At 39.3% G+C, this 17,307-nt stretch overlaps 1 protein-coding gene across 4 annotated transcripts in view; it reads left to right on the top strand.

The window, feature by feature from the left end:
* Kiaa1217 (KIAA1217 ortholog) overlaps nt 1-17,307 on the top strand; it is a 458,856-nt gene that overhangs the window by 81,236 nt on the left and 360,313 nt on the right. The window contains exon 1 of one of the 4 annotated variants that reach the window (XM_076832179.1): nt 1,269-1,424. The exons of the other annotated variants lie outside the window; for them this stretch is intronic. The gene's annotated coding sequence lies outside the window, so the exon portion shown is untranslated. Of the gene's footprint in view, nt 1-1,268; nt 1,425-17,307 lie in introns of those variants that run through there. 4 annotated transcript variants of the gene reach the window in all.

The following is a 17,307-nucleotide window of genomic DNA, read 5'->3' as shown; positions in this document are numbered from 1 at the left end:
TTTTGCCTTGGCCTTGGAAAAAATCCAAACCTCCTCATCATTCCTGACAAGACCACACACCATCTGGTCTCTGCCTATTGCTCACCCTCCCCAACTTGCCCACTAAGCCACACAAGTGTCCTCTCTGCTTTTTGGGAAATGCCAAGTTCCTGTTTATCTCAGTCTTTGAACTTAAGCTCTCCTAGCTCTTTGCACAACCCACTCCTTCTCAACTCCCAATATTTAGCTACAATGTCACCTTCTCAGGATGGTCCCCTCTGATCATCCCACCTAAGACAGAATCCCCACCCCAGCCTGCGTCCTCTGTATTGTATCACATTCCTCATTTCTCTCCAACCCCTTATCACAATCTGAAATTATCCTGTTTGCATGTTTGTGTGTTTCTCTTTCCTGTCCAGCAGGCCGGAGGTCTCTCCTGTTGATTCAGTCCTTTACCCCAGGTTCAGCACAGTGCCAGGCATATAGTACAAGCTTAAGACATTTTTCCTGATGAGCTGATACACTGATAGGTTGGCAAATATCTATATATAAAAAAACTTTAAAACGCAAAAAATACATATATATATACATACACACACACACACACACACACACACACACACACACATACACATACACATTCCCAAGGCCTGGGTCATTATCTCTAATTGAGGTTAAAAAACTTAAAAACTGAGCATTATGGGCTGGGGCTGTAGCTCAGTGGCAGGGCATTTGCCTGGCATGTGTGAGGCACTGGGTTCGATCCTCAGCTCCACATAAAAATAAATAAACGAAATAGAGGTATTGTGTCCAACTATGACTAAATAATAAATACTAAAAAAAAAAACTGAGCATTACAAGACAGTAGAATGAATCAGACATAACTTTTCTATGTCCATGCATAAATATATGACCAGAATAACTCCACATCATGTTCAACCATGAGAATGGGAGGCTATACTACATGTATGTTTAGTAAGTCAAAATACTCTCTACTGTCATGTACAACCAAGGAGAACAAAAAATTAAAAAAAAAAAAAAAAACCTGAGCATTATTTTGGTTGGCTGTGGAGTTTGGGAAAATTAAAGCAGAGAATTCAAGGCAACAGGCAGTCATCAAATCACACAAGTCAGCTCTTCTGGAAAAACTGCAGGCTGGCTTTGGGGTGAAAAGGCCAGGCCAAGTACTGTCCAGTAGTACAGATGATCTCACACTTGTTTACGGGTTGCTCTGAGGTTGTGTTCTTCCTGTTCACACAGAGTGTGTTCTCGCAGCCAGATCACTTGCTCACTGAGAGCTGGAACCAATCAGTCTTCCCCTGGTGTCTCTGGTAGCACCAGGGCTGCTCCCTGCTTCTGCTGTTAGCTCTCTAGGAAGGAAAGGTGCTAAGACTGGCAAAGCTGCCGGACCTCAAGTTTCTTTTCAGCCTGACTTCCACCACCAGGTAGGGTGACCCACCACCCCAGTTCCTTGGGACTAAGGAGGTGCCCTGATGCACGGCCTTCAGTTTGAAAACTCAGTCGGATTGCACGGGGCTTTACCAGAAAGACGGAATCCCATATCCTTAGTTTGGTCCAAGTGTTCGTTACTGTTTGCTCCAGGCCATTTGTTTCTCCTAATCTGACTCATACCCAGGCCTCATTGTTCTCTTCTGCACCGTTGACTTTATTGTATTTTTCAATGCTTAAGCTCAGCCCTGCTTCTCTGGCTTCCCTCCGTGACAGTGCCGGATTCTTCCTCTTACGGTGTCATCCTACAACATTCCTACATGATATGATCCATCTTGTCCCCTGGGAGCTTGGGGTTTCTCACCCCACACCCCATGAAGCCCTCCTACCACATTTACCTGGGAGCAGCAGGGTAGGGGGACATTTATGTGATGAGCTTTATCCTTAAATATGGTTATAATGTAACACTTCTGACTACACAGCTCAGAATAAGTCGGTCAAAGGACTCAGTGGTTGTCTGGTGACATAGAAGAGGAGTCTTTAAGCTACAATGTCTATAAGCTCTTTTGTCTCATAGAAGAGGAGTCTATAAGCTTTTTCTGAAAAGGGCCAGAGAGTCAATATTTTGGGCTTTGTGTACCACACAGTGTCTGTCATAGCTAATCAGCCCTGTACTGTAGAATAAAAGGCAGCTACAGACAACATGACAATAAACAGGTATGAGTGTGTGCTAATAAAAGCTTATCTATAATTATAGGCAGTGCATCTAATCCAGCCCATGGACCATATTTGTAAATTTCTGATATAGAACATCCTTTCAGATAATCTTGGATTTTTTTTTCATTAAGCTTGCAAAAGTTTTCTTTGACCTCACCACTTAGATATGCCATAGCTCTACTTGCAATTTACACGCCTTCTTCATCACGCTACATCATTAGCTCTTTTAATCAATTATCCTGTCATTCAGCTGATCTTATAGAAATCTTTGCCCAATAAAAACAAATTCTTACATTAAGACATTGACATGGAAGGAAGGATCACATGGCATTTAATTTTAGGGGCATATTTAACACAAGTTTGCAACATGAAATATATCCATGGAGTTGGGCGAGATGTTAGGTTAATTGACATGATAACAGGGTTTTTTGATGTTTTGTTTACAGGACTGCTAGATGACTGGAGGAAACCTTGTCTGATGGGCAATAGTGTCCTCACTCTTTGTGATGAGTTTTAGCTCTTAGCTCTGTCTGCTTTGTTTTTCAATAGAGTGTCAATCTGTGTTCAGGGTTCCAGAGCTCTGAGTACTTTGTGTAGAGTCTTGCTTTTCTCATTTAAAAATAACCGAGTCAATCAGCATCTTCATAACACATTTTAAAATGTCTTGTGCTGTCCTTAGAATGTACTTTCATAGGAAGAAGGGGTAGAAAGAGGAGGAAAACATCTCTAACATTTTAAACTGATTTTGGGGAATACATTCACAATGTGCATGTACCTGGAAACTGCTTCTATCAGGTAAAAAACCTGGGAAGAGAGAAGGAGAACAGGATTGGAAAGACTATTTCAGCAAATTGTCCTTATGTACATTTATCTGGTCTTAGAGGTGAGATGAGATTGAAACAGGGACAGTAACAAACAGGGAACTAAAATACTGTTGACCTGCTCCTGCAAGCTGTTGCTATTGGTGGAGTTACTGCAGAATGACAGAGTTCTCTTTAGCACGAGGCGGCTCCTGTGGGCTCATTGCTGAGCAGATACTGCTGAGCCCAGAAAACTGAGAGCCTTCACAAGTCAACTCCACACCCCCTCGAATTTGTGCTCGGTAGGGAGTCCTCGGCAGGAAATCCTCCATCTGTTTTCCTTTACTACAAGGAACTTCAGAGGATGAGTTCATTTCGCTTCAAACATCCTCATGTTGCTGTAAAACAGTACTGGGCTGAATGATGAGAAATGTCACCAGGAAAGCAGGAGGACACCTTCGAATGGAGACAGATAGTTACACCTCTAAATTAGATTCTACTTTTTAGACAGGGTTTATTATTTTTTTCTTTGTTGCTTACATTTCAATTTTGCTTTCTTTCTTTTCATTTTTTTTTTAAGGACAGTCTTTTGTTTTTTTACAACTTCCTTATAGAACTTGGATATTTGAAGAAATAATACAAAAGGAAGATTTCACAATATTTGTTCCGTGGATTAATGGAGTGAAGCTTGAGGTCTAAAGGATTATAGCTAGAGCAGTCTCTCTTTTTAAACAAAAACTCTGAATTTCAGGATTACTTTAAAAATATCACTGCAAAGTAAGTACTGTGATTTTTCCTCTTTCTTTGCTTTTAATTCCCTAATAAGCATCTTTTTGCATATGGTAATCTCATTGGAGTTATTGGTTGGACTATAAGTAACATGATTTGCCGACCCATAAATTAATTATAAGATGAGATATTGAGATTTTGCTCTTAATGCTGTTTAGGAGGTAGCAGGTAATATTTATAGTCATGTTTATGTTTGTGTGTCAAGAATTATTTAATTTCATTAACATTTTGAGTGAATATCTTTTGCCTCATTTCCTCTAGTAATATAAACTATCTTTTAAATTGGAAAATAAGCAAGGGAAAAAAATCTCTTTGGAAAACAACACCGTTGGCCCTAGCAAGCAGATCATACTGTCGATTTTTCTGGAATGTATAGGTAAATTGGCTGGAGAACCTATAAATCTAGAGAGTAAAATTAGCTTAAAATGTTACTCTTGTGAACTCCTTTTGAAAATGCCATTAAATCATATTGCAGACTTGGGGTCGGGGAAAATGCTCTTTGGCAAAGGGCACAGAAACATTAAAATATTTCAACTGCTGTTACCTTTCTGCAGTGACACTATTAGTTTGAGCTGCAACTGTGCATATTTTGGAGCCTCCTCAGGAATCTAGAGCTGTGACGCTGATCCATCTGGATGCAGTTACACGGTGCACATTGATCAGGGAGGAGTCTGGAAGTGGCCAAACTGTGCTTTTCTCCCCTAGGCTCCTATCTCCTTCCACCCATCCCTCATCCCTTCCAACCTTATGTGGTAGCTATAAATCCTGAAAGCGCTATTGGGAAGATGGCATTTCCCTTCCCAGCAGTCAGCCAGGGGAAGAGACAGCTGTGTGGATGTGCTTTCTGGTTGCTTTCTGGGCAGCTCAGAACACAGGGATGATCGGTCTGTGCTTCCTCCATATCCCCTGTCGCACACTTTACCACCAAACCCTCATCTGTACCACAGATCAGCTGGCCTGAAAGACATATTCCAGAGAAAGATAATGGGTGAAGCCCACTTCCATAGAAGTGTGGAATCCCTCCCTCCATCTTTCTGTAGTCTTTAAATTTGTCACCCTCGTTCTCTGAGAAACATGATTCCTATTTATCCTCTCTTGCCAAAGCCAAGTGCTCCCAGAACCAGCCTTGACTCTCTCTAGCCCTTTACTTAAAGATCATTATCTGTCAGGCCATCTGTTATTTTCACTTAGGAGAGGGTATTATTTCAGATCTGTGGGTGTCCTTTAAATTTCCCCTCACATGTTATAGAGTAGCTAGATGTAGTCCAAGGGCAAAGGCCTATAGCGAACAACAGGAATCTGTGCCCCACTTTTGCAAGCATTAGTGGCAATGATGTAATCTTGAATGGCCATAACCCACACACACAAGTAGAGGACGGGGGACGGTGATTTGGGAACTGTGTAAAATGAAACAAAATGAGAGTATGGACTTAACCATCCTGGATGGTTGTTGCTTTTAGAGAAATTATCTGCTTCTAATTTAAATCCACAAGGATTCGTGCTTCTTTCTAAGGTGCATTCTGTTGCCCCAGCAGCCCCCACTTATGGATGCTGGCTACCCACCTAAAAACAGTCTTGATGCTCCAACTTTACAAAGGAGAGCCATGAGGAGAGGAAGTTTGAGGCTGGTGTGTGGCTCAGGAGTAGAGTGCTTGCTTAGTGTGCCCAAAGAATGGAAGATTTCCTACCCGTCATGCCCCTTTTTCACAAGCTAAGAAAGTGCTCAGTAGAATTTACCTTCTGTAAGTGGCCTGTTGTGTGTTTGCTAGCTGACAATGAGTCTTGTGTCATCTCATTGCCCCCAATAGAAGTTACATTGCTGAGTTTACAAAGGCATCAGGCCTCTCTGAACCATTGGGTAGCTTTCCTTTGTAAGGAGAGTGGTTTGCACCAAGTAACTCTTCTATAAACCTGTGTTCTGGACAAACGTGAAGGGCCATATTGTATGTATCAGACAATGATGATGTCTAACAGGATCGACCGAGACCATTTACCAGATGTGATGATAAATATTTTATGACACTTATCACATTACATCTTTCTTCCCCTACCTGTAATGCAGGTAAGGAAGCAGCTTAATTCAAATATGGCAATAGAGAAGGAACAAAAAAGATCTAAGAATGTTCCTATCATCTGCCACCCTGTATTCTTCAGTATTTATTGTCACTATTGTTTCTTTCCTAACTGCTCAGGCTATAGATTGCCAGGCTCTTTCCATATTATTTTAACCTGTGGATAGCATTTCTGGCAGAAAATCGGCAGCCAGGAGTGGGTGGCAGGCTGGGATGAGGTGGAGTGGGAGGAGCAATTGAAACCTCAGCAATGAGTTTTTGTTACTTGTATTGGAAGTGGATTTCAGTTCTCTCTGCTCTGTACTAACTTCCATGTCAAGAGTGACTTCACCCCACACCATGTGTTTCTATTCTTGGGTTTTTGTAGAGTTATAGGGATAATTAATTCTTGTTGTCTAAAAACATAATTCTTGGAAGAAAACATCACATTAGTGAACAAATGTGTGTTAGTTGTTTATGTTGGGCCAGGTTTTCATTATCCACTCAGAGAATGGAATAAAGTCTTTCAAATTATCAAGAAGGGACCAGGGATCAGAATTTTTGCTGCCTTAAAACATAAATTTTAAGTAAAATTTACTATAACATCTGCTCTTATTTAAAAAAAAACTGTGTTAATAAGTGATAAATAGTGGTGACTGGCCTATAAACAAGAGGGACAAGACATATCAAGATGAGACATGATATTATCAATGAACAGGTGAGCAAAAACTTATAAATTTGAAGATGGAAGTCGTTGGTATTTCATAACGGTTTTCTTCATTTTAATATTTTTCTGGGTTACAGAAACATTTTCAGCTAATTTGCCACATTGGTTACATCATTGATTCAAAGTTTACTTATTGAATGTTCCTTAGGCCATTATTTTTGAAATGGTCCATGATTATATTTGAAAGTAAATGCATTGCTACAGGGTAAGTCTGTATTTTGAAGACAGCATCCACAGAGAGAGAAAAATTGAATTCAGAAATATTATATTCTTACAACTTTGGGTCCATAGAAATTTGAAACTGGAGTGGATTTTGGATCATCTCATCCAACCCCTTTATGTATGAGGAAACTGGAGGCAGTTAGGTAAAACAGTTTACACAATAGCACTAATTAGCTGCATAAATGGAACAAGAATTCTAGCCTCTGACCTCCAAATCCAGTGACATTTTTATTTATTTATTTTCACTTCTTATGTTTTAAAAGTATTATTGCTAGCCAGGCACATTGGCACGTACCTGTAATCCCAGCAATTCGGGAGGCTAAAGTAGGAGGATCACGAGTCCAAACCCAGCCTTAGCAACTTAATGAGGTCCTAAGCAACTCAGTGAGACCCTGTGTCTAATAAGATATAACAAAAAGGCGGGGGGGGCGGGCGCTGGGGATGTGGCTCGGTGGTTAAGTGCCCCTGGATTCAATCCCAGGTACAAAAAAAAAGTATTATTGCTTCTTACAGTGACTAAAAAATAATGTGGATATGGCCCCACAGTCATTCCATTCAATTCCTTTTTGGCCTTTTAAATATTTTAACATAAACTATCAGACACACACACACACACACACACACACACACACACAATCATTTAATAGTTATCTGCAAACCAACCACCAAGATTAAATATGTTATTTTGCCATCTTCAGTTTAGATAACTTGTAAAATAAAATAAAATGCATCATAAACACAACTGAAACACTACCCTTATCTCTTCCCCCTCTTTTCCAAAATAATTACTATCCTGAAACTGCTGCATATCACTCCCTTGTATATTTTTGGTATTTTGGTATTTTCACCATATGCATGTGTATGTGTGGTAGATACAGATTTGGTTATATCTGTGTGTGGTTATATCTATTTGTGATTACCTTCATGTTTTGTGTTTAGATTTTAAAATATATAAAGCGTCTACATATTCCTTAGTAACATTTTTTAAATTCAGCCTTGTTAAGGAAATATCCATGTTGCTACATAGGTAAGTATCTATTGTATTTATTGCAACTTCAGGATAATATTATGTTGCATAAATAACTCAAGGCTGATTTATCTATTTTCCAACTGAGAGAAATTTGGATTATCCTTGCAGTTTTGCTATAGATGCTGCAACTGTGCCGAAGGGATCTCTATACATAACTTTTTACATGTGTTTTAAAATTTCTTGAGTTGCCTAGAAGTTGAATTATCAGGTGGTAGGGAATGCATGTCTTGCCTTTACTACACGACGCTAAATCACCCTACAAATAGTATTGGCTTATTCAACAATGAACAGCACTGAGCAGTTGTTCCAAAGTAGGAGCTGATGAGAATCACTTTGGAAGCTTTTAAAAATTACCAATGCCTAAGTCCCACCCCAGACCAATTAAATCAGAATCTTTGGGGATGGGACCTGATATTTGTTTTAAAGCTTCCCCCTGGTGACTCAAATGCACAATCAGTATAGCATCTGTTTCTCCATATCTTTTCCAATACTTGCTGTGTTCCGACATTATTATTATTTTTCTGCCAGTCCTCTCAGATGGTTTCTTTATGCAGTTAATAATTTAGGATTACGAATTCATCTTCAATGGGAAAAAGATCGTAAAAATACGTAGCCAGAGTAGATAGAGCCAGCCCTAAAGACACATTTTGTACTTGTTTTGATTTGTGTCCTAGGACAGTTCTTCAGTTATTTTCTTGATTTGGGTTTCCTGAACCATACACATATTCTGGTTATGAATTCTGAGTAGACAATCTCTTTTCCCTTCACTTGGCATCTAGATAGACATGAATGGGCATCATTGTTGTGTCCATCTTCTGGCACCAACCTGTCTCCTGCTTCTACTTAGGCATTTGATTCTAAGCTTCTGTGTTACTGAGACCCATAAGTTTGTTGAAAGTAGATCAGTGTCTGTTTATTTCCTACCCATACTGACTTTTAGATCTCTGTGTCTCAGACCTGGAGGGGTGTCTCTCCCCCACCCCCATCTCCTCTCTCTCTCTCTCTCTCATATTCTTGTTCTTGCTCTCTTTTTGCAAGCTTGGAATACATTTGAAAAAAATAGCATCTTTTTATCTGTTATTTCTAAGTGTTCATAGTGGGAAAATATTCAGATTTTCCTGAGAGAAAAAATGCAGAAGAAAGTTCTACTTTGACCTTTTTGATATTAAAGAAATAAAAGATCTAAGAATTTCACAAATCATATTCTCTGTGCCAAGTTTTCTTACCAGCTTCTATAGAAATTTAGGCTGTCCAAGAATCAGCTTGAAATTTATTAAACTAATGCAAACCTGAAATATTACTATATAACCTCTAAGGAGGTACATGCCTTTGAACTTCTGCAATAAACTCACTCGCAGCTTGGTGGGTTGAGAATGATGGGGTACAGCGTGGGGAAAGGCTATATGCCCTACTTTGAGAAAATTTAGGGAATGTACTATAGAGGAACAAGTAATATCTTCTGAAACACTATGAATATCATTTGCTTTTCCTTATTGAGAGACTAGGACATATTTTTTAAAGGTTATAAGGAAAAGCCTGAAGCTCTTTCTAGCCCTAGAATTTTGTGATTTTTTAAAAACTGTTTTAGTTGTAGATGGACACAGTACCTTTATTTTACTTATTTATTTGTATGTGCTGCTGAAGATCGAACCCAGTGCCTCATGTGCGCTAGGCAAACACTCTACAATTGAGCCACAACCCTAACCCAAAATTTTGTGATTTTTTTTATCTCCTACCTTGGGACATTTTCCTGACAAATCTTCTTATAGACTGCATACAGCTTTATAACCAGATGCTCAATATTAGAGTTGCCCAAGCTTCTTAAAACACATTCCATTTCTACTTGACATAACACCCCAATAAGTCCATAGAAATGAAGGGACTATATTCAATTTTTTCTACTGTTAATATTGTTCTTATCTGATACTCTACACATAATTTTTCTGTCAAAATTATGAAACCACCAATTATTTGTTAGTGAACTAATAAAATATCTGTTTGTTATTACCAAATAAAACAATTGGTACATTTAACAAAACACTAATTGTTGAACACAATACATACTATCAAAAAAATGTTATTACTTATATTGAGCATGCTATAATTTTGAGATATTTTGCCCTAAAATTCTGTTTGGAAACAAGAAGTTAGGGGGAAGAAGTCAGTAATAAGTCACAATTAAAATTAAAAACAAAAAATTCATAAAAATAAAGCACATATTCTTTCAGCACTTGATACCCAAAGTTATTTCTAAAGATTTGGCATATTATTTTAGATTAAATATCTCAAACAGATCATTACAAAAATAAATCTATCTCTTTGCTGAATTTCATTCTGTGTTTGGATTGAGGTGGAGTCAGTTGTTAGCTGCATGATAAGAGGGCAGACGCTGAGTCTTTTTATTTTCTTAATTAAGAATTACCATTTCAAGCCCTTGTCAGTAGTTTACAATGGCAATAATCCCTCCCAAAACAGTTGTTACTCTAGATCCTAAGTGGTTTGCCAGAACATTAACCTCAACTTGGCCCTTCATGTTTTCGAGGAGGGGTATACAAGGGTCAATAATCATTTCTAGAAAATTATCAGGCCTGGGCTGCACCCTGCATTATATAATTTGCTTTAAAAAATAATATAACGTGTTTGTCATTTTAAATAACTGGGATCAGCAAGGCTAATGAAAATATTTAAATCCTTATCCGTTGGAATGAAAAGAGTTGGCTCCCAAAAGTGCTGACTTTAAAATTTTTGTTCTGCTTTTGTTGATCCCTTCTGCTGATGCACACGACCTACTGATGTGTGGCTTGGCATGTCATGGAGACCCATTCATCCATGTTATACAGGAGAGGGGCTTCCGGGCCTCTACATGGACTGCAGCACATTCCTTTAGTTTTCTAACAAAGCTTTTAATGGGTGACTGTGACTAATGAGCATGGGGTCCCAGGAGAAATGGAGCATGGGCTTCCACTGCCCCTTCAGACAAGCTCCCAGCCCAGGGTTCATCATGCTTGAACCAAGGAGAAGGCAAGACCAAAGGCTTGAGATGAACAATAACTAATAGTTTCATTTTCCACCTTTATAAACTGGCATTAATAATTCTTACCTAAGCGATCAGAGCCAAGGCCCCCTGCTCTGGCCCTGGCCACTAAAGGCCATACATCTCTCTTCTTGAGAATCTAAGTTAACTCTACCTTAACCAAAGTACAACCTGAGTGTATTTGCCTAAGCAGAGAAAACTTCTCCTCTTTGTGTAGGGTAGCAATCCTCTTCTGCCTGAGATCACGTGGGATGAGGCAAGGGCTGGAATAGGCCACCATGAGCTGGTAAGAAAGGGGCTAGACACCTACTATGTGCAGAAAATGCTGATGCAGAGAGTTCCTCTCTGAGATTTTTCTCATTTTTGGTTTTGAATTTATACTTTCAATTATATACCTTGCTGCAGCGCAACAGAGAAATAAATGGGGATAATAAAGGAGATGCAGGACAAAGCACTCCTAGTTGTTGTCTATTATTTATTACATCAAGAACACTAGGTAAATAAGGTCATTAAAATCAGTATGTTCCTAGGGCCAAGGGAAGGGGTGTTCTCATTCCCTAGGATCTCAGCATTAGTGTTTGAAAGGACACCGACAGGTCTCATTTGGTCATTGGTATATTATAGACTTCATATTTCTAAGTGATATGAGTATGAATATACTAAAAAGAATTTAAATGTCTTTAAAGTATGCAATTAATTTTTAATTCTGAAATTGTTATAGCCCATAACCTGGAGGACTCTTCCTCACTCCCAATGCTGATCTTGCTTTTAAACAGCCTTGGTTGAACATATGACTCTATTACCTCTTGTTCTATGTATCTGTATCCTATCATTTCTACTTATCTGTCTCACTTTACAATTCCCTGTTTCCAGTCCTGGAAACTGGATTTGAACTTCCTTTCATCCTATCCAGTGTGTATTGGCCATCCAGTTCTCAGTGTCATAGACCTCTTTTCCTTCTGTTGTGACATTCCATTGGCTCATTATTCTCTGATGAAGACGCATGACCTCAGGCTTCATGTGTCTCTCATGATCAAGATCCAGGTTCATGATCACAGACCTCCTATCTCTGCCTATACACCCTGTCCCATGTCACCTTTGACCCCCACTGCCTTCTTCCTCCCCTTTAATAAGACTGTAATCCTTAGCATCTGCACACTATTTGGACAACTTGTTGATAATTCTCTCCTGCTGTCTCTTACAGACATTTTTTTAAAAGTTTCTATTCACATCCCTTCCTCTTTCAGTGTATAAGTTACAACTCAACCTTTCAAAGGAAACTTTCCAGATTGGAGATATTGGGTTATTTGAAGTTTTACTAGCTTATAAGTTAAGAAGCTCTCATTTTCTACATAAAAACATGTATTATTTGCAGGTTTGGGGAAAGGAAAGTTCTAGACCAACTTATTGGCTATTTTAAGGCGGGAATCTGGTTTTGTGTCCTGTAGAATCTTGTGTGAATCCCTGAATGCTTAACTTGTGTGACGTTGACAGTTAATGATGGTGGCAGTATCCAACTCCCTGTGTAAAATAAACTTCTAGAAAAATGGGCCTAGAACACAGAGTTGGTCGGGTACCATGGAGTTCCCATACTATACTTGAGGAACAGAAAATTATAAAGAAATAATTATCCAAGGAGGCACCCCAGACAGATGAGCCATCCAGCTATTCATAAAAATGAGAACAATACCAATTGGAATTACCTTTGAGTGTACCTAGAGATGGGCATATAGAGAGTTCTCAATAATATTAAATTGACTGTGACTATTATGTTTTCAATTCCATATAATCAACCACAATTATAACTTATGCAGCAAGTTCTGCATCAAATTTACAATTACTTTATGATTACCTCAAGATTCCAAAGGGCATTATAAATTAATGCAATAAGTGGACTCCTTAAACTGAGTCCTTTAATCTATGAGTACAAGCTTGTCTCTTTCCTTGATATGTCATAACAAATTAAAGATTGTCAAAACTCATAAGACAGTGATAACACTTCCTCCTCATGGAAGAATAGGATATGTCTTTAGTTACTCCATGATTGATTTAGTTAAAATATAAAGAATTATTATAACCCAGTGTTATCGAGTATTTGAAACAGTAGTGGAAAACATGAAATTGCCTTCCTTATATCTTATTGAAAAATAGGATTACCATGCTGATATCCAAGGCAGATTTGAAAACTATTTTAAGCTGTACAGACATAGCATTTTGCACTCATCAATAATAGTTCCTCTGTTCTTTGATTGCTTGGTGTTTCTTCTGAGATATTTATAACTCTGAAATACTGAAACAAATATGTTCAAATTCAACCTGGGAGTTTCAACTGGCATCTCTTTCACCAAAGACATTTACCAACCCTGTGTTATTTAAAGGCCAAATGGAACTGTTATGGCAAAAATCTGGAAAGAATGTCAGAAGGAACACAGTACAGAGAACACATTTTCACAGAAATAATGATTCCCAGTCTTATAATTTAATTTGCATGGTTGAATGAACTTGTCTTTCTCCTACTCCAAAAATACAGCCTAATACTCATAAACTGCAGTCCTTCAGAAAAGCAGCTCAGTCCCTAACTTAGCATCCCATAATTATGCCCATTCTGTACCTTCATACCCAATAATTTTTTAATTAAAAATAAATTTTAGGTCTCTAGGCCTGAGGAAATGATGAGAAAAGGAAAGAATTTCTCTACATTTCTTTCACCTAAAAATGAAATCACTTAAGCTAAAAGGAGCAATGAGACTCATATTTTGGGTAAGGGTATGTGAACTGTCACAGGAAAGAATAGATCACGTTATGTGAAACCTTATGAAATATATTTTTGGCATTTTTCTCAAGGGGTTTAAGAAAAAAGTTTCTAGGAGAATTATATTATATTTGCTTTTAGAAGTATATTATTAGAATCTGGCTCTCTGTGTTGTCAGTCATAGCTGTAATAACAATCTCCACATCTCAGTGGCTTCTCACTTGAAAGGTGTGGTTCTTACTCACAACACAACCCGGTGGTATTAGGATGAGGACAGCATGAGGCTCTGTACTAAGTAAGCCCTCATTTGGAGACTTACAATATATGGCTTTGCTATTTCTTTTTTTTATTAGTTGCTCAAGACAATACAAGGATCTTGACATATCATACATTTGATTCAAATAGGGTATGAGCTTTGCTATTTCCAGGGCCTGTCCTTCTCTGCTTTCAGCCCATGGAGGACTGTCCAGGAGGTCTTCTGGGGCCTTACTTGAAAGTAGTATATGTCATTTCTGTCCCCAACCCATTGGCTAGAGCTCAGTTATTTAGTCCTACCTAACTGCAAGAGAGACTAGTAAATGTAACCAGACTGCCTGTAAGAGGAAAAGGAAATCGATGTGATGAGCACAGACCAGTTGCCTCGTCATCAATAATTTTGAATTGGGATTAAAAAAGAAGGTATGTGAAAATACCTTCTTGGTTGGTTTTGAATGTTATTAACTACAAGAATATAGAAGACTAAGTATGTCCTTTCTAAGGAGCTCTAGTATAGATTTCCTATTAAGGAAGACACTCAATTTTTAAAAAAATTTTAAATTCTAATTAGTCATACATGACAGAATGCATTTTGAGCCATTAGACATAAATGGAGTATAACTGCTCGTTCTTCTGGTTGTACATGATGCAGAGTCGCACAGGTCATGTAGTTATACATGCACATAGGGTAATAATGTCCGGTTCATTCTATTATCATTCCTACCTCCATACCCCCTCTTCTCTGTTCATTCCCCTCTGTCTAATACAAAAACAACCTCTATTCTCCCTCCCCCCCTTATTGTGAATTAGCGAACAGGATCCTCAATTTTAGATGTTGTGAAGGGTGTGAGATGAATCAGACATCATCCTTGCCCTCAGGAAGTATACAGTCTTCTAAAGAAGCAGGCTTTCTTCCATGACTGTACTCTAGCTGTGTGACAAGATGTTCAACTGTAAATTTCTACCCAGTCATCTAGCTGTACTAGATAAAAAATTCCAAAGTAATATACCAGGTCTATGTGGGAATTTCCAAAGGAAAATCAAGAATAGGTTCTATAAACTAACCATTTGTCAGCCACAAAGAGGACATACAAGGTTTATCTCAGCAGAGAAAAGCTGAGGTGGATGGCCGGGAACCAGGTTGTGAGAAAGAAGCAACCAGCAGGATTCCAGCTGCTTTCCTTGACTCAACAAATGAGAAGAGTGGGAGAGTCTCTGGAGAACCTACAAAAGTGATCTTTGAGAGAAATGATCAACTTTATATATTGGCTCCACTCTTTTATGTGTCAAAAAATAATATTCCTGCTGTTGAAATCAGCTTTGTGTCACTGTGACCAAAAGACCTGCAGAACAACGTAGAAAAGAAAGTTTATTTTGGCTCGTGGCTTCAGCAGTTCAGTCCATGGTCAGCCAGCTCCATAGCTCTGTACCCAAGGTGAGGCAGAGCATCACGGCAGAAGGGAATGGCAGGGGAGAAGCCACCAGGAAGCAGAGACAGCTTCTTCCACCAGGGACAAAATATAAACCCCAAAGACATGCCTGGAAGTGACCTCCTCCCTCCAACAACACCCTGTTAATCCATATCAGTGGCTTAATCCACTGATTAGGTTATATCTCTCCTAATCTAATCATTTCACCTCTGAAAATTCTTGCACTGTTTCACAAATGAGCTTTTGGGGGACACCTCATATCTAAGTGGTAACGCTGCCCTTCACGGTGAAGGAGGTTGATCAGAAACAGCAGTGAGTGAGTGAAGGAGGTCAGAAGTGAGAGAAATAAAGGAAGCCAGACCCTGTATTTTGAAGACAGCAGTTTGCCGGCAGGCATCCTCTGCCTACCATGGTAAAGAAATGCTACCTGTGAGTGATAGTGTTGATGAATATTGGTCTGTGTTTTAATTTCTGGATTGAGATAGTATTTTGTAACCTACTATGAACATGGAACTTTTTCTTAAGAAGGAGTGATCAGAAAATCATGGTTTGGACTAACTTTTCATGAGGGGCAAAGGAAGAGCTAACCCCTTAGATTAGGCTCAGAGGGACAGTAACAGAGAAAAATTCAAAGATCTTTTATGACAGAGCTGACAGAGTTGATTTGCTCATTTACGTTTGAATTCTGGAGAAGGCGCCCCAGGAGAAGTACAAATAAAGTGCTCTAAGAAGTCAAAAGAGTGGGCCTGCTTCTAGCTAGACTGGAAGTTGGCATAAGGAGAAGGGCTTTTTGGAGAAGTGGATATACCAGATACAAAAGATAAGTGATTTGGATGGTCAGAGATTTGGGAGGTCTTGGGAGAGGGTAGGTGGCCAATGGAGCACTGTTAAAGGCATTTCTAGCAGAACAAACATCAAGGAGATAAAAAAAAAAAAAAGCATAGCAGATGCATAAAGAAGAACAATTAGTTCCATTTGACTGAAGCTAAGCATGGGGCAATAATGGAAAATAAGATGGAGAGCATTGGCTTCCAGACTGGGCAAGAGGCTTAAAGCATGTTTGAAACTCTAGCAGGGGTCTGCAGAAAAGATAGGTGTCAGGACCCAGGCAGGTAATCAAAGCAAAAGGAGGAGCCTTAGAATTTGGCTGACCTTCATGGTAAGTGGACAGTGTCTGCCTTACAGTGTCCCATGAGGTATGTGGCATTAATTTTACCTCGATCAGGTTGGTCTCCAATAGGGCAGGTCTAATGTGATAAATAGGAAGTGAAAATGAAGAATTGTAGGTAGTGGGAGGGTAAATTCAGTTAGCCATGCTTGTAGGTGGTGTTCTCCGCTTTGACTACATGTGGAAATTAACTCTAGGCAGGAAAAGCTTCTTTTGAACAGGCGGCTCCAACATTCTATGGCCTCTGATAAGTAATTTGTTTTTTCTAAACTGTTTCTTCATCTGTGAGGTGGTAATAATAATATATAATAAAAAAAATCGACATCCAGGTCATCTAGCAAGGCTCCTGGCACATATTTGGGGACCAGAAAACAAATGCCCAATTCTAAGTGGAGTGCAATTCAAGGTATTGTCCCTGTCTCAGCGAAGCCTCCAGAGGAAAAATCAGGAAGCTGGAGCAGATGCTGTTTCTGGACTAAGCCCCACTAGGAGTTGGGGGAAGGCTTTAGGTCAGTGGGTGGTAGATCCCCTAAAGACTGAGTTTAGGACAAGACATGCTCAGCCGTATGTTGAGCCTGAGTCTGCGGGCCTGGGCAGGACTGGCTCAGGGACTGGATGGGGGCTCCATTATAGAACACACACTTAATAGTTAACTTGCTCAGGGAAGCAGAAATAAAATGGATAATTGGGAGGAGGTCTGTCAACCAAAGGACTTGAATGTCATCTCAGTACAGTGGAGGACAGAGCTGGAGCAGGAGCAGGGGACAGACCTCAGACCTCACAAACCCCTGCAGTGATGAGTGCTGCCAAAGTGACAGGTGGGGGCAGCCCAGATAGTGAAAAAGCCTGACTCAGCCCAAAGGCAGAAAGGAACGGTGAGAACCAGAAGAGGGGCTTTGGTCAC

This window comes from Callospermophilus lateralis, chromosome 13 (genome assembly GCF_048772815.1).
Source record: "Callospermophilus lateralis isolate mCalLat2 chromosome 13, mCalLat2.hap1, whole genome shotgun sequence".
Classification (NCBI taxonomy): domain Eukaryota; kingdom Metazoa; phylum Chordata; class Mammalia; order Rodentia; family Sciuridae; genus Callospermophilus; species Callospermophilus lateralis.
This window is presented reverse-complemented; position numbering and strand designations above follow the sequence as displayed.